Source organism: Eurosta solidaginis, chromosome 1 (assembly GCF_040869045.1).
Source record: "Eurosta solidaginis isolate ZX-2024a chromosome 1, ASM4086904v1, whole genome shotgun sequence".
In the NCBI taxonomy this organism is placed as follows: Eukaryota; Metazoa; Arthropoda; class Insecta; order Diptera; family Tephritidae; genus Eurosta; species Eurosta solidaginis.
The window spans coordinates 251,606,376-251,625,807 of NC_090319.1; the positions used below are offsets into that span (position 1 = coordinate 251,606,376).

At 37.4% G+C, this 19,432-nt stretch overlaps 1 protein-coding gene across 3 annotated transcripts in view; it reads right to left on the reverse strand.

The window, feature by feature from the left end:
• Positions 1-19,432, reverse strand: part of LOC137237099 (succinate--CoA ligase [ADP/GDP-forming] subunit alpha, mitochondrial-like) — a 94,160-nt gene that overhangs the window by 45,142 nt on the left and 29,586 nt on the right. The gene's annotated exons all lie outside the window — the stretch shown is intronic.

Here is a 19,432-nt window from a genome sequence, read left to right on the forward strand (position 1 = left end):
CGCTCATAAGCCACGAAGCAGTTCAGTACTCAATTGTCTTATTGACCAAGAAAGTCAACTGTGTTATACGAAAACACTAATTGGAATCAGTAAGATTAACAGTGCAATAAAATGAATATAGTCATATCAGTCTTCTAACGGTAGTAACACAACGATGTACACGAAACTTAACTGAATACAGCGCTAAAGAAAAGCCGATAATAAACGAAGTATACAGTGTATCACACACGAAACAAACATGCTACTGAGTTAAAGCGACTATGATTTCAGTTTATACTCAAAATTAGTCGTGTTTTTTTTTACACGCGTATACGTTTCGTTTGCGCGTGAAAAAGTCGCCTATCCTCGCTTAGATAATGCTTAGGAGACCCATCTAGCGACAGTGGTTAAACAACTAGCTACAGCTACAGGGTGTACCGAAAAGCGGAGAAACAACCCTCTATTGTATTTCTGTGTATAACATATAGCTGAATCAGTTGTGATAGATTGTGGACGCGCATAGAATACATTGAATTAGTGCAGATGGTGAAACGTGGACACATATTTTAGTTACATCTGAGTATAATGCGTATTGAAATTTAGTATGTAGTACTAATTTTATGCGTAGCAATTTCAGAGGTGTACTTAAAGTTTGTCGCTTAGCAGTCCATATAAAGTTTAAGCGTAAACGTATATCGACGTGAAAAAAAACACAGCTAATGTCATATACATATGTATGGGACATATGTGTTGCGGGGCACTCGTATGTATTTTCTATTTTAAGTGCTCACTCATAGTATTTTTCTGTACTTGACTAAGTACACATTTAGACACAATTTTTTGGCTCATGACTAAGTGCACTAATTTTTTTAGTACTGAAAGCAGATTTCTGATACCCACTTAGTTCGGTAATATCACCCGAGCTACATATTTTTCCAGCGTGAAATTTGCCGCTGCCCAATTTACTCTTACATACTACATATATTACATAAAATATATTTTATAAAAAACCCATAGCAACGAACTTTGCCAAATTTTTGTCACTTTTCTTAAAGCTTCTTTTACCGGCGCACCCAAGATAATTTTGCATACAAATCTACATAACACCCACACGCACTTGTATATCTTTTTGCATAAGCCAAAAATGCACCCTCAACAAAGTAATTGCATGACCATATGTAACTACATAATAGAAGGAAGCAACAAAGGAGATCATCGGTAACATATTTTGCATACATTTACTTTGTCAATACAGATCAAGTACATTGGCATTTGCAACCAAAAAGGTATTGCTGGTACACCACAGTTTACCGGCAAATATATTTTACCCATATATTATATATATACATACGTATATACCCACATTACTTGTACTCAGAAGCGCTGAGACAAGTACATGTAACAAACAAGCATACATTAGGCGGGTCTGAAAAAAACCCAGTGAACACCCACCCATTTATATACTCATATTACTTGTACTTAGAAGCGCTGAGACAAGCCCGTATTAAAAACCAAGCGTACATTGGGCTGGTTTGAAAAAAAAAATTTGTTTGCCCTTTTGACAACATTTTTTTCGATTTTCACAGCTTAATAAAAGCTCCCATTTCTTGATAAATTACATTAAATTATAATCCCAAAAACAAACCCAACCCAAAAAATGACCACTGCAAACCAATGCCTGCAGGAATTTATATATGACGGTAACCAATTAGAGGTTTACTGCTCAAGAATGTCACCCTCCCAAGCTACTGATTTACCAGAGTGTATGCTTAAGGTCAAATTAGAAGACCTTGATAAAATATGGGCAAAGGTGCTAGAGTCCCATCGAGAAGTAAGTTTCTCAGATAATTACACAGATGTTAGCGGCTCGGTTGAGCAAAAATTCGCAAAATGCATGGAAACCTATCAAACATGCAAATCTGAAATTATGGAAGCCTCACAAACTTTCAACACTGCTAGCACCAGCGAACAACAAATTCCCGCCCACCCAATAAATTACTCAAACTCAAATGGTTGCTATTTGAAAGTACCAGCATGTGACACTGAAGTCTTCCACGGTGGATACGAAGACTGGCCATCCTTCAAAGATATGTTCACGGCAGTCTATAAAAACCACCCTAAATTATCACCCGCTCAAAAATTATACCACCTACGCCTGAAAACAAAAGGACAAGCTGGACTTATTGTCAAACAATACCCACTGAGCAATGATAACTTCGAGCTTACTTGGGAAGCGCTCAGAGCTAGGTACGAGAACCAAAGGATACTTGTCGACAATCAACTGAAGACGCTGACAACAATCAACATCTGCATGTCAACCCTTAACACCCAAGGAATCCCGACAACGGACTGTGACCCAATCCTCGTTTACCTCTGCTCATCCAAGCTGCCAAGTGAATGCCTTTCACATGGGAACAATCCCTCAGCTCCCGAAAAGAACTCCCACTTTGGGATGATATGAATAAATTTTTGACCAGCAGATACGAGGTAGTAGAGAGACTAAGTACCTATAGACCAGGCAAGGCGAAACCCCAATTTTCGAGTTTTACACCACGAACGGTAAATCAAAACTCGACCCATTCTAACAATAATAGAACCCATGCATATCACACAGAGTTCAACAGTTCACAGTATACTATGCTGGCGAATTTCATAAAATTCGTGCCCTAATAGACCAAGATTCACAAAAAGCTTTTGTATCATCTCGTATAAAAAAGCTTATTGGTCTACCAACAAAAGAGCCTCTCCACCAGATATCTAGAATGGGTGGAACGGTTGTGAAAAATGCCAATAAAGTCTGCCAGATAACATTCTGTTCGGCATACTTAACCCAAACGCACAAGCAATAATTTTGCCGAAACTAAGTTCTTGCCCACAGTCAGAGTTTCAAGCATCGCTCGAAGAACTGTCCCATTTACCGTTATTCGATCCACAGTATTCGATACCATCGAAAATCGATGTGGTAATTGGCAGCGATATCACCCCGCAAATCCTCACCGAAGGGCTCCTACGAAATGTTAGTGGAACATTACTTGCCCAAAACACAATATTCGGATGGATATTAAGCGGTCCTGTAGCTGAAAAAGTACCAACCTTCAGCACTCACGTTAATCAATGCACCGATGGCCCCATCAATCAACTTTTGAGACAATTTTGGGAACAGGAAGCAGTTCACCAAACCCAACAACGATCAGCAGATGATGAATACTGCGAAGCACTCTCTCGGACAACCAAAATTCGTGAGGAAGATGGACGCTACAGAGTCAAACTACCATTCAAATTGGAATTTCCAGCCAATCTGGCACTCGGTCATTCACGACCCGCAGCACAACAGCAGTACATCAGTATCGAACGCACCCTCGAAAGAAAACCCGAATTAAGAGACAAATATTTTGAAGTCCTTAATGAATATTTAACCATGGATCACATGGAACCCGCCTCCCAACGAGACATAATTAGAGATGGTAAATATCTATCATTTTATCTACCCCATCATGCTGTCACAAAACCCGACAGCAAAACCACAAAAGTGCGAGTCGTCTTCAACGCATCAAAAATGACACATTCTGGCAACTTGTTGAACGACGTCCTCCCTACAGGACCCATACTACAAAACGAGTTAATGCTCGTTATACTTAAATGGCGATTTTATAAGTTTGTTTTTAACGGCGATATTGAGTAAATGTATCGCCAAATACTCATCCATGAAGAAGATAAAGATTTTCATAGAATCGTTTTTCGAAAACACGCAACTCTGCCGATAGAAGATTTTCGACTGAAAGCAGTTACTTTTGGTGTAAATTGCGCACCATATTTGGCAATTCCAACCCTACACAAACTCGCCCATGACTGTCAAGACGAATATCCGCTCGCTAAAAACATTTTATTAAACGAAACATATGTTGACGATATTTTGTCAGGCGGTCATAATATACAGTCCACTTTGAACTCCATGACCCAAGTTATCGAAGCTTTAAAATCGGCAGGGTTCCCTTTGAGAAGGAGGGGAGCATGTTGAAGACATGATCGAATTTTCGGACTAAGTCCGCCCCCTCCCCCCCCCCCCCCCCCCCTGGCAACACCCGGCCAGTGCGGCCAACCGCAAGGCAACCACCACCGCGCTCACTACTCTCTTTAGTTTTTTTTTAAACAACCCGCTTACACGCATCTTTCGTGCCCGTTCATCGGTTTTAATCGCCCGTCCGCTATCGCGCAGTTTTTTAATTCTTTAATTTTCTTTAATTTAAATAAATTCAATTTTGTAACTTTGTTTATCGTTTGAATTCTGAGTTAGCAAATCTATAAGTGCCTAGTGCTAAATATTTATACACTTAGGAACTCTGAATTCTTCAATGTTCGTCTTTTCAAAGCTCTTTATGCAATCAATGCTCCAATTACCTTGATTGAGTTTAATAGAATTTTAAATTATTTGGAAACAGATTTTTCTTGCTCAAAAGAGCGCTTTATAAGTACAATAAACCCTTTTTATAAGTAAGCCATTTATTTATACTAGTAATTTGCCTACTGTTACCACATATTTCTACTTAGCCTGTAAGATTTTGTATTCGAATTGGCTTAATAAATAAATAAATAAATAATATTGTACATATTAAAAAAGTTACAATTGTTTTAGTCGTATATAATTAAAGTAGAATGTTTTTTGCCGTTAATATAAAATATTTTAAAATTTTATTGAGCTCAAGGCCGGTTTTCAATAAAACAAATAAATATGTTATTGTTTTAATTTATTTTTACTCAATATTTCGAATTCAGTCTGAATTCATCATCAGGAGCTAGAAATACACAAAACGAAAAAAGCCCTTTTTTATACACAAACAAAAAACCACCTCATCTAAGTACAACGTTAAAGATGCAATAGAATTTAAGAACAAAATCAAAGACACATATGTTAACGATGATGAGAGTTTAGTGTCATTCGATGTCGTCTCGTTGTTCCCCAGTATCTCTGCAGATTTAGCCCTCGAGATAATAGTAAAAATGGATTAAAATAAAGGAGTACACGTCCATGACCAAAGAGCTTTTTCTGACAGTGGTGAAGTTCTGCATAAAAGAGAACAGGTATTTCAAATACAATGATAAGATATATGAGCAGCGTTCGGGGATGCCCATGGGTTCGCCAGCTTCGCCCGTTATAGCAGATATCGTGATGGAGGAGCTGCTTACCAGATTCGAGGAGAATTCGGTCAACAAACCACGATTGCTGACAAAATACGTCGACGACTTATTCGCCATGATCAGAACGGAAGACATAGAAGTAATGCTGGGCCTTCTAAACGGATACCATAGAGCTGTCAAATTTACAATAGAAGTGGAAGAAAGCTACCGTTCTTGGACATTCTTGTTATTAAGAAAAACAACATGATCACTATGGATTGGTTTAAGAAGCCAACAGATGGGGAAGACTCATCAACTTCAACTCGCAACACGAGAAGAAAATAATTATTAATACGGCCAACAACTTTGTGCGGCGGGTTCTGTCCATCAGCGACAATATATACCATAGCAAAAACATAAAGATAATTAAAAAGACGTTAGAGGACAACAACTTCCCCATCAAATTAATATAAAAAACTGATTTATAACCACTATTATCGACCCAGTGGTGAAAATGTGAGAGAAACATCGCAGGATAAAATATACAAAATTGTAACATATGTCGCTGGGCTATCGGAAAGGATAAAGTATTCGAACTTATATGATAAGGAAAACGTACGACTAGCCTTTACGTATGACAATACGCTCCGGTGCATTTTCAGCAATGTTAAGGATAAAATATCCAAGTATGAAAAGTCCGATTATACAAGATTCCTTGTAATGGCGACGGGTCTCACTTATGCCAGAAAGTATATGTAGGGATTACAAAATGTAAACTTAAGACAAGGGTATCCGCTCACAAATCAAATATAAAATTAAGGAATAATTTTTCGGAAAACAAAACAGCTTTAACATCACATTGTAGAGATACAGGGCATTACCCGGACTTCGAAAATGTCACCGTCTTGGAAGAAGAGAAAAATTACAATAAAAGATTCATTTTAGAAATGTTACATATAGTAGACACACCTAATGACAAGAAAATTATTTTCAAATCCGACACTTCTAATTGTGCATATGCATACCGCAACCTTATAAAAAACAACAGACACCCCTAATGCATTTTTCATAAACATATACATATATGTATGAATGTACATGCATATTTACACCATCGTCTTGGAGACAACAACACCAACGCTAGGATGATCAGCTGAATCGTTACTGTTTTGCCGTCTTATGTATTGATGTTTTTCAATATTTTTGTTTACAAAAACTGTTCTTTGGTTTGTTTATATTTTCTGTTTTATTCTGTTCAATACCTTTGTTACATATAATTAGTATTAAACGATTTAGTCTTCTAATAACAGCTGAAGAAGTAAGTAGTGATGTTTTGTTTTAAAAATTGTTTGTTTGTGTATAAAAAAGGGATTTTTTCGTTATTTCTAGCTCCTGATGATGAATTCAGACTGAATTAGAAATATTGAGTAAAAATAAATTAAAACAATAATATATTTATTTGTTTTATTGAAAACCGGCCTTGAGCTCAATAAAATTTTAAAAAATTGTATATAATTAAAAATAAAATAAATGTAAGGCGCGATAACCTCCGAATAGATCTAAGGCCGAGCTTCTCTTCCAATTTGCGTCGTGCTCCTCTTGATTTTCCCTACAAATTGGCCGGACGGGACCTACATGTTTTATGCCGACTCCGAACGGCATCTGCAAGGCAGATGAGTTTTCACTGAGAGCTTTTCATGGCAGAAATACACCCGGAGCGCTTGCCAGACACTGCCGAGGGGTGACCCCGCTTAGAAAAATTTACTTCTAATTGAAAAACCTTATTTCTAAAATTTTGATGTTGCTTTGCCCGGGGTTTGAACCCAGGGCATACGGTGTGGTAGGCGGAGCACGCTACCAACACACCACGGTGGCCGTATATAATTAGTCGTGCAATAATGCCCTAATGAGCAATGACGCTATGGGAAAAAATAGAAATTTTGTTTTATAGTATTTTGTTTAATTTTCATTTAATTTTACTTTAATTAATTTTATTTTGTTTCATCCAATTTTATATTATTTCATTTTGTTTTAATTTCCTCTTTTTTATTTATTTTTTATTATTTTATTTATAAATATATTATGTATTTTATTTTGTCTGATCTTATTTTACTTTAGTGTATTATATTTTTATTTATTTTATTGTATTTTTTTTCTTTTTTTTGTTGTTCTTTTTTATTGTATTTTATTTTACTGTATTTTATTTTATTTTATATTATTACAAATAGTTGTATTTCGTTTTGTTTTATTTTATTTTATTATTTTATTTTATGTTATAATTTTATTTACTATGTTTTTTATTTTATTTTCTGTTATTTACTTTTTTGTAATTTATTTTGTTTTATTTCAGTTTATGTTATTTTATCATATTTTATTGCAATTTATTTTGTTTTATTTCAGTTTATTTTATTTTATCACATTTTATTTTATTTTATTTTTTCATTTTATTGATTCTTTTAATATTTATTTTATCTTGTCTTATCTTATCTTATCTTATTTTAATTTTTTTTTGTTTTAATTGTATTTTATTTTATTCATTTAATTTTTTTTTATATCATTATGTTTTTAATTTGATTTAGCTGTATTTTATTTTATTATAAGGTGCAAGTATTGTATTTCGGTTTGTTTTATTTAATCTAGGTACAAGTAAAAAAAATTATTAGTGTTTTTTTTTTCTAGAACCACTTTCAAAAAAATATGGTCACTGTCGTCTATTGATTTGTAGTCTAGCTTGGAACATAGTTCCCTGGATGCTTTGTCCTTTATCCCGTCACTAAATATTTTGTGGACGTGGGGTAAAACTTTCTCCCACATTGCAAAAAAATAAACCTCTGTATTTTTAAAAATCACGTTGAAATCGGATTCAATCTGAAATTAAAATTCAATTAAATATATTGTCACGGATATTACCACCCCTAAGTTATCCCATCACTAAGGCGATGCTAAGGCCATGCCAAGCAGTATTTACGTTAATAATCAAATCAAGTATACACATATATAAGGCAGCCCAGAGAGATGTCACACACAGATGCATTTACTTATACGGCTATGTGCGCGCGAGAGACTGTTAACTACAAACATTCACATCAATAATTCAATCTTTATGTATCTACATAAACGAATAAATAATTGCATCTACACATATGTACGTATACGAGCAGCGGAGCGGCAATGCACAAACACATGCATATATCTTATCTCAGTGGTCACAAGAGAGGGCAATAATTTGTGCACGTAGTTGTGGCTGGGCGATTTTGTAGCCGAAACAACTAGTAACTTCTGGAAATCGAAGAGCCTAGAAGTATGCAGCGTAAACTATAAAAGCAGTGCAGGCGAGTAAGAAGTAATTCAGTTTGATTTGAGTTGATCAGCAATTACGACTAAGAAGATATCTAGCGAGCAATACCAGTATTATTTTGATTAGTGGAGTTTCATTTGAGCTATCAGTTTGGTTATTAAGCTATTCGTTGCACAGTTTGAGTGTTATTGTGAAGCATTTTAATAAAGGCCATTTTTCCATTATTCAATATTGGAGTTATTTATTCAACAGTTTAGCGATACGAACCTAGCAAAAGGGGCAAATAAGAGGATTTGCAGCAAATTCGTTACAATTGGTGTCAGGAGAGGAATTGTTGAATAAATTCCGGAGGACAACAAGGACATGGCAAAGTTAAGTGAATTGAAGATCCCGCAACTGAAGAAGGAGTTGGAGAGCCGTGGATTGAATACAAGCGGCGTTAAACTCGAACTTCAGGCACGGCTACGAGAAGCAATGGAAGCAGAAGGAATTGATGTGGAAGAGCATGTCTTTCATCTTGATGGCGAGGAGACAACAAAAATTGAAGAGAAGAACGAAACACCGCAGACGGTTACCAGTACAGATTTGAACATGATTTTAGCTGCAATATCTGCTCAAACATCGACAGTGTCATCTCAACTGGCAGAACAGAAGACATATATGGCATCACAACTAGAATCGCAGGAGAACCGTATAACATCCAAGATGGAAGAACAGAAGACATATATGGCATCACAACTAGAATCGCAGGAGACACTTTTAACATCCAAGATGGAAGCACAAGAGGCACGTATAACAGAAATATCATCACAAATATCCACAAATATGTCATCACAGCTGGAAGAACAAAAGACATATATGGCAACCCAACTGAAAGAACAAGAGGCACGCATAACAGTACAACTAGAAGCACAAGAGGCGCGTATATCATCAAAACTCGAAGCGCGCATGGACGAAAAAATAATGCAGTTTGAAGAAAAATTCGAGGCAGAGGTGGATGCGTTGAGAGGTCGTATACAGGAATTGCAACTTAATCGGCCGGCTGCTTCAGCGAGTAATCCAAAGGTAAAAACACCATCCTTTGACGGTTCTGTTCCTTTCCAGGTGTTCAAGCTACAGTTTGAGAAGACCGCAGCAGTGAACCAATGGAATGCTGAAGATAAAGTTGCTGCACTGTTCGTGGCATTGAAGGGGCCAGCAGCCGAAATCCTACAGACGATTCCCGAAGGAGAGCGGAACAACTATGAAGCATTGATGGCCGCTGTCGAGAGACGTTACGGAAGCGAGCATAGGAAACAGATATTCCAAATTGAGTTGCAAAACCGTCACCAAAGAGCGAATGAGACTTTGCAGGAGTTTGCCTCGGATGTTGAAAGGTTGGCTCACCTCGCAAATGCGGACGCACCCGTGGAATACACCGAGAGGGTAAAAATCCAGAGTTTTATAAATGGCATACGGGACGTGGAAACGAAGCGAGCTACATACGCAAACCCAAAGCTCACATTTGCTGAAACGGTATCACATGCATTGACTCAGGAAACTGCCTCCCTATTAAGTAAACCAGCATATAAGGCTCATCGTGTAGAAGTAGAAAGGCCAGAATGGGTAGACACAATTTTGGAAGCACTGAAGGGATCACAACAGAAAAATGCCGGAGTTATTAAGTGTTTCAAGTGCGGCAACCCAGGTCATATTGCACGACATTGCAGCACCGGTCCGAATAGCTCCAACAATGTGGGTGGCCGTAAACGCAGAGCTGAAGGAGATGAGCAAATCTCCAAGTCCACTCAATCGTTAAACTAAAGCGAGTCAGCCGCAAGGGGCGACAGCTGGCTCCCTCAATTGAATGCCCCATAATCTCTATCTCACAAATTGGAAGAAGGTCAAACAATCTTACTGTCGGAGGACATGTGGATGGAAAGGAACGTTTACTGACTGTAGATACGGGTGCATCTCATTCCATCATTCGAGCGGATTTAGTCAACAAGAAGATAACACCATTGCATGGAGCAAGATTGCGTACAGCCACTGGAGAAGACAGCACGGTTCTAGGAGAAGTATCATGTGAAGTCGCAATTGGGAACGTCACGGTAGTACACAATTTTATAGTGGCAGAGATTGTTGATGAAATCATAATTGGAGTGGATTTCTTAATCGACCAGGGCATCAAGATCGACATGCAAAGCAAGACGATGCGATATAAGAACATGGATGTACCACTTAATTTCGGCTACGAGAGAGGCTACAGCAGTAAACGAGTGCTGGTGGAAGAGAGTCAGCGAATACCACCAAAATCCGAAGCAGTCATCTGGGCAAAGGTTGATGGAGATTGTGGGACAAACAAATTGTGGGTTGTCGAAGCAGCAAACAGATCAACACTGAACATACTTGTAGGAAAAACCCTGGCTATGACAAAACAAGATGGACGTGTTCCGGTAAGAGTACTCAATGAGTTCAATTCACCACTCAAACTGACTAAAGGAGCTATTTTGGGAAAATGCCAAGAGGCTGAAGTAATTATTAACTGTGAACAGCTCCAGGAACACGTTTCAGCCAGTAATACTAATCTTTCAAATGACATCACGGCATGGACGCAGGGGCTAGAGGGAGCATATCAGAGTAAGGCAAAACAACTGCTCCTAAAGTACGCGAACATATTTGACCAGGATGGTTCTAAACCAGGCCGCACCAACGTTGTGAAACATCAAATTGACACTGGAGATGCGAGGCCGATCCGTCAAGCTCCACGTAGTGTTCCACTGGCGAAGCGGCAAGTTGTGAGTCAAATTATACAAGAAATGAGCGACAGCGGCGTCATCGAACCATCAGCTAGTCCCTGGAGCTCACCGGTAGTACTTGTAAAGAAGAAGGATGGAAAAATGAGGTTTTGCGTGGACTACCGGAAGTTGAATGACGTTACGAAAAAGGATAGCTACCCATTGCCAAGAATTGACGACACTCTGGACTCGCTCTCTGGTACGAAATGGTTTTCCACACTGGACTTGAAAAGCGGCTACTGGCAAGTGGAGGTAAAGGAAGAAGACAAAGAGAAAACAGCCTTCAGCGTCGGAGATGGTCTTTGGCAATTTACAGTAATGCCCTTTGGACTATGTAATGCACCAGCTACTTTTGAGAGACTCATGGACCAGGTACTGAAAGGACTACATTGGAAAACATGCTTGGTGTACCTGGACGACATCATCGTATTGGGCAAGAACTTGATGAACATCTTAAGAACTTGGAGGAAGTTTTCCAGAGAATAGCTGGCGCTGGTCTGAAGTTAAGTCCCAAAAAGTGTACGCTGTTTAAAAAGGAAGTCAATTATTTGGGTCACAAGGTAACGACAGAGGGCATCTGCACTGCGAACGAAAAAATAGAGGCTGTAAAGGATTGGCCAAGACCACAGAACCTACATGAATTGAGAAGTTTTCTTGGGCTGTGCACATATTACCGCCGATTTGTACCAAATTTTTCCAGCGTAGCCCATAGCCTCCATGAGCTTACAAGAAAAAACAAAGCTTTTGAATGGAAGAAGGAGCAAGAAGTGGCTTTCCAAACATTGAAGGAGCGTTTGTGCACTGCCCCAATGTTAGCATATCCGATTCCAGGAGCAACATTTATTCTAGATACAGATGCGAGTGGATATGCTATAGGAGGCGTTTTATCACAACTGGCCGATGGACAGGAGAAGGTAGTTGCATATTACAGCCGTTCGATTGGAAAACCAGAGAGGAACTACTGCGTTACGCGGAGAGAGCTGTTGGCATTGGTAGAATGCGTCAAACATTTTCACAAATACCTCTACGGCCAGCGATTCCGTGTCAGGACAGATCACGCAGCGTTGAAATGGCTTCTGCAGTTCCGTAATCCGGAAGGACAATTGGCACGGTGGATCGAGCGACTACAAAGCTACGACTTTTCCATTGAGCATCGAAAAGGTAGTACCCATGGAAATGCTGATGCAATGTCACGAAGACCATGTAGTTTGGAATGCAAGCACTGTTCAAAAGCCGAGGCTAAAGAAGACATTATAGATGTCCGGCTAATGAATATAACATGTACAGATGAATGGGAGAAGGAACAGCTAAGAAAGTGCCAGCTAGAAGATGCAGATCTGTCACGTGTTATGCAAGGGCTCGAACGAAATGAAAGACCAAACAGAGAAGAGATGTCAGCAGAGAGTCCCATTGCGAAGTCATATTGGGCACAGTGGAACAGTCTAGAATTGATATCCGGTTGCCTTCATCGAGTATGGGAGAGTGAGGATGGTAAATACAAGAATAAACTGATAGTTGTTCCCAGAAAGAGGATTCCTGACGTGCTCAGCGAGCTGCATAATGGTCCAAGCGGAGGTCATCTTGGAATCACGAAGACGCTCGAGAAGATTAAACAGAGATTCTATTGGGTTGGTTGCCGTCAGTCGGTCACTGAGTGGATTGCGAACTGCGAGGTTTGCAGCAGAGCGAAAGGGCCCAGAACACGAAGTCATGGCCAGATGAAGCAATATAACTCAGGTGCGCCATTTGAAAGGATCGCCATGGATGTCGCAGGTCCATTTCCTACTAGTAACCGCGGAAACAAATACGTACTGGTGGTTATGGATTATTTCAGTAAATGGCCAGAGGTATACCCAATCCCAAACCAAGAAGCAGAAACAGTAGCAGAAGTGGTTAAAAACGAATGGGTTGCAAGGTATGGTGTACCAATGGAGTTACATTCTGACCAAGGCAGGAATTTCGAATCAGCTGTGTTCCAGGAAATGTGTAAGTCATTGGGCATTCGAAAAACACGGACAACTGCATTGCATCCTCAATCCGATGGTATGGTAGAACGATTCAATAGAACATTGGAGGAGCACTTAAGGAAAGTAGTAGACAAGTACCATAAAGAATGGGATACCCGCATACCATTATTCTTGATGGCTTATCGATCAGCAGTGCATGAGACAACGGGCCAAACCCCTGCAAAAGTAATTTTTGGCAATGACCTTAGACTGCCAGCTGATTTGAAGTTTGGGATAGATGCCAATGCGGAGAGAAATGTCAGGAAATCCACTAGTGATTTGGAAGAAGAGCTAAGAGAAATACATGATCTGATAAGGCAACGAACAAAGATTATGAGTGACAAGATGAAAGCCAGATACGATAAAGCAATTAATTCCGAAGGTTTTCAGGAAGGAGATTTGGTGCTGTTATACAACCCACAACGTAAAAAAGGTTTGTCCCCGAAATTGCAGTGTAATTGGGAAGGCCCATACAAAGTTGTAAAACGGATCAACGATGTAGTGTACCGCATACAAACCATCGGTAAACCACGAACCAAAATGAAAGTGGTCCATTTAGAAAGGCTGGCAACGTTTAGATCGAGAGATTTGTCTGATCGGGACGATCAGACTTAGGTGGAGGGCAGTGTCACGGATATTACCACCCCTAAGTTATCCCATCACTAAGGCGATGCTAAGGCCATGCCAAGCAGTATTTACGTTAATAATCAAATCAAGTATACACATATATAAGGCAGCCCAGAGAGATGTCACACACAGATGCATTTACTTATACGGCTATGTGCGCGCGAGAGACTGTTAACTACAAACATTCACATCAATAATTCAATCTTTATGTATCTACATAAACGAATAAATAATTGCATCTACACATATGTACGTATACGAGCAGCGGAGCGGCAATGCACAAACACATGCATATATCTTATCTCAGTGGTCACAAGAGAGGGCAATAATTTGTGCACGTAGTTGTGGCTGGCGATTTTGTAGCCGAAACAACTAGTAACTTCTGGAAATCGAAGAGCCTAGAAGTATGCAGCGTAAACTATAAAAGCAGTGCAGGCGAGTAAGAAGTAATTCAGTTTGATTTGAGTTGATCAGCAATTACGACTAAGAAGATATCTAGCGAGCAATACCAGTATTATTTTGATTAGTGGAGTTTCATTTGAGCTATCAGTTTGGTTATTAAGCTATTCGTTGCACAGTTTGAGTGTTATTGTGAAGCATTTTAATAAAGGCCATTTTTCCATTATTCAATATTGGAGTTATTTATTCAACAGTTTAGCGATACGAACCTAGCAAAAGGGGCAAATAAGAGGATTTGCAGCAAATTCGTTACAATATATTACCATAACATACATAATGTGTTATTCAAAATGTTTACCAGAGTCGGTAGTAGGGTGGCATTCTTATAGAGTGGCCACTCGGAAACTACATCCACAATATCTAAATTTATTATGGACTTTCTTCTTGCAGTGAAGGTTCGTATCCTGGACTTCCTCTAGTGGCGAGTCGTTATATTTTAGCCAAGATTTAAATATTTCTAAAAGGTTGTCATCCGAAGTGGAACGGAGGAGCTTTCACTTGACTAAAAGGGTAAACAAAGAAATACGTACAAGGCGCGATAAATATTTTCAAAACCTTTTTTCATAGCGCAGGGCAACTCCAAAAAAGAATGGGATGCTGTAAATAGAATAATCAACCGTAATTCTAAAAGAAAGTGCGACTCGCTCATATTAAACGTGAATGGTGCAGATGTGTCGGAGCCTCGGGAAGTTGCAAACGAACTCAATGATTTCTTTGTCAACGTAGAAAAAGCCTCCGATTTAAGCAGTAATCTTAAACCCTGCACCTGCTACACAAACCCAATACATACCGAATTTCTTCCGCCGAGTAACAGTTTTTTCTTTGATGCCATTACAGGCGCAGAAATTATTAATATAATTAAATCTCTTAGTAACTCTAATTCATGTGGTAATGACAACATATCAAATCGAAAGTTAAAGAGCATTTAACATTGTTGATATTTTAAAACATTTATTTAATTTAAGTATAGCCTCCGGAGTATTTCCTGCTCACTTAAAATGCGCTACGGTTATACCACTCTTTAAAAAGGGGAATAAAAATGGCAAAAATTACTACAGGCCCATATCTCTTTTATCTTCAATTTCAAAAATTTTTGAGAAAGCAGTAAAAAATAGGGTGCTGTCGTATTTAATCAAAGTTAAATTTTTTAGCCCTAAGCAATTTGGTTTTATTTCCGGGCTTTCTACTGAAGATGCTCTTCTAGATTTTTCTTCCTTTATTTATAAGTCAATTGATGATAAAAAATGTTGTGCGAATCTCTTTGTAGACATAATAAAGGCATTTGATATGGTTGATCATAGTATTCTAATAAGCAAGCTTAGCTACGCAGATTTTCGTGGTAACATTATTAATTGGTTTACGTCATATCTAGATAATAGAGTTCAGAGAGTTAAAGTTGGAAATAATCTAAGTGAACCCAGGCCCATAACCCTAGGGGTTCCACAGGGTTCGGTTCTTGGACCAATCTTATTTTAAAAAAAACAAGTAAGAACGGGACTGTCTTCGGCTGTGCCGAAGACTTCATACCTTTCATGAATGGGGCTGAACAATAATCTTATCCCGTTCGTAATCTCCGAATAATCGGATGTATAAGATAAGAAATATATAGTGAACAGATCTACATACCTTAACGATTTTTAAGATAAATATAAAATAAAAAACAGGTAGGTACTTTGTGTGAGGATGCAAAGTTTCAGGTTTTTTGTGGTCTGCGTGTAAAAACTATGACTACGAATCACGTATTTCAAAAATATATGACGAAAACGTAACTATTTGATGAAATTTGATGAATTTTGAAGATTCTAGCCGGAAAAAAGGGGTCAAAATGACAGTTTATATGAAGTATATAATATATATACGACCGATCTCTATGATTTTTTCAGACAACAATATATGCTATATACGTAAGCATTTTGTGAAATTTGAAGCTTCTAACTGTTAAAACGGGGCAGAAATTGCGCAAAGTTTCTTATCTGAACAATCGGTTGTATGAGATATATACTATGTGTACCACCGATCTCAATGATTTTTTCAGACATCAATATATACTATACACGTAAGCAGTTGGTGAAATTTGAAGCTTCTAGCTGTTAAAACGGGGTCGAAATCGTAAAAAAAATATATATATACTATATATATACTATATATACCATCATATATATATTATATATATCACCGATCTCTATGATTTTTTGACACAACAATACATACTATATACGTAAGCAATCGGTGAAATTTGAAGCTTATAACTGTTAAAATGGGGAAGAAATTGCGCAAAGTTTCTTATCTGAACAATCGGTTGTATGGGATATATACTATATATACCACCGGTATCTATGATTTTCTCAGACAACAATATATGCTATACACGTAAGCATTTGGTGAAATTTGAACATATCTAAACGATTTTTAAGATAAATATAAAATAAAAAATAGGTAGGTAATCTGTGTGAGGATGCAATGCTTCACGTTTTTTGTGGTCTGCATGTAAAAACTATGGCTACGAATCACGTATTTCAAAAATATATGACGTAAACGTAACTATTTGATGAAATTTGATGAATCTTGAAGCTTCTAGCCGTAAAAAAGGGGTCAATATGACAGTTTATATGAAGTATATAATATATATACCACCGATCTCTATGATTTTTTCAGACAACAATATATGCTATATACGAAAGCATTTTGTGAAATTTGAAGCTTCTAACTGTTAAAACGGGGCAGAAATTGCGCAAAGTTTCTTATCTGAACAATCGGTTGTATGAGATATATACTATTTATACCACCGATCTCAATGATTTTTTCAGACATCAATATATGCTATATACGTAAGCAATCAGTGAAATTTGAAGCTTATAGCTGTTAAAATGGGGTAGAAATTGCGAAAAGTTTCTTATCTGAACAATCGGTTGTATGAGATATATACTATATATACAACCGATCTCTATGATTTTTTCAGACAACAATATATGCTATATAAGTAAATATTCGGTGAAATTTGAAGCTTCTAGCTGTTAAAATGGGGCTAAAATTTGCGAAAATATATATATATATATACTATATATATATACTATATATACCACCATATATATACTATATATTCCACCGATCTTTATGATTTTTTCAGACAACAATATATGCTATATACGTAAGCATTCGCTGAAATTTGAAGCCTCTAGCTCTTAAAATAGGGCAGTAATTACGAAAAGTTCCTTATCTGAACAATCGGTTGTGGGGGATATATACTATATATACGACCGATCTCATAAATTTTTTCAGGCAACAATATGTGCAATATACGAAAGTATATGGTGAAGTTTGAAGCTTCAATCTGTTAAATTGGGTAAGATATTACAAAAATCCTCTTTTTCTGAAAAATCGGTTGTATGGAGGATATATGCTATAGTGGTCCGATCCGGTCGGTTCCGACAAATGTCTAATCGGACACCCAAATACACCTGCTCACCAAATTTTATCAAGATATCTCAAAAATTGAGGGACTAGTTTGCATACAAACAGACAGACGGACAGACGGACAGACGGACATGGCTAAATCAACTCAGCTCTTCAACCTGATTATTTCGGTATACTTAATGGTGGGTCTATCTATTTTCCTTTAAGGACTTACAATTTTCGGTTTCGTGACGAAATTAATATACCATTTCATTTTCATGAAAGGTATAAAAATAGGTAGGTAATCTGTGTGAGGATGCAATGCTTCACGTTTTTTGTGGTCTGCATGTAAAAACTATGGCTACGAATCACGTATTTCAAAAATATATGACGTAAACGTAACTATTTGATGAAATTTGATGAATCTTGAAGCTTCTAGCCGTAAAAAAGGGGTCAATATGACAGTTTATATGAAGTATATAATATATATACCACCGATCTCTATGATTTTTTCAGACAACAATATATGCTATATACGAAAGCATTTTGTGAAATTTGAAGCTTCTAACTGTTAAAACGGGGCAGAAATTGCGCAAAGTTTCTTATCTGAACAATCGGTTGTATGAGATATATACTATTTATACCACCGATCTCAATGATTTTTTCAGACATCAATATATGCTATATACGTAAGCAATCAGTGAAATTTGAAGCTTATAGCTGTTAAAATGGGGTAGAAATTGCGAAAAGTTTCTTATCTGAACAATCGGTTGTATGAGATATATACTATATATACAACCGATCTCTATGATTTTTTCAGACAACAATATATGTTATATAAGTAAATATTCGGTGAAATTTGAAGCTTCTAGCTGTTAAAATGGGGCTAAAATTTGCGAAAATATATATATATATACTATATATATATACTATATATACCACCATATATATACTATATATACCACCGATCTTTATGATTTTTTCAGACAACAATATATGCTATATACGTAAGCATTCGCTGAAATTTGAAGCCTCTAGCTCTTAAAATAGGGCAGTAATTACGAAAAGTTCCTTATCTGAACAATCGGTTGTGGGGGATATATACTATATATACGACCGATCTCATAAATTTTTTCAGGCAACAATATGTGCAATATACGAAAGTATATGGTGAAGTTTGAAGCTTCAATCTGTTAAATTGGGTAAGATATTACAAAAATCCTCTTTTTCTGAAAAATCGGTTGTATGGAGGATATATGCTATAGTGGTCCGATCCGGTCGGTTCCGACAAATGTCTAATCGGACACCCAAATACACCTGCTCACCAAATTTTATCAAGATATCTCAAAAATTGAGGGACTAGTTTGCATACAAACAGACAGACGGACAGACGGACATGGCTAAATCAACTCAGCTCTTCAACCTGATTATTTCGGTATACTTAATGGTGGGTCTACCTATTTTCCTTTAAGGACTTACAATTTTCGGTTTCGTGACGAAATTAATATACCATTTCATTTTCATGAAAGGTATAAAAATAGGTAGGTAATCTGTGTGAGGATGCAATGCTTCACGTTTTTTGTGGTCTGCATGTAAAAACTATGGCTACGAATCACGTATTTCAAAAATATATGACGTAAACGTAACTATTTGATGAAATTTGATGAATCTTGAAGCTTCTAGCCGTAAAAAAGGGGTCAATATGACAGTTTATATGAAGTATATAATATATATACCACCGATCTCTATGATTTTTTCAGACAACAATATATGCTATA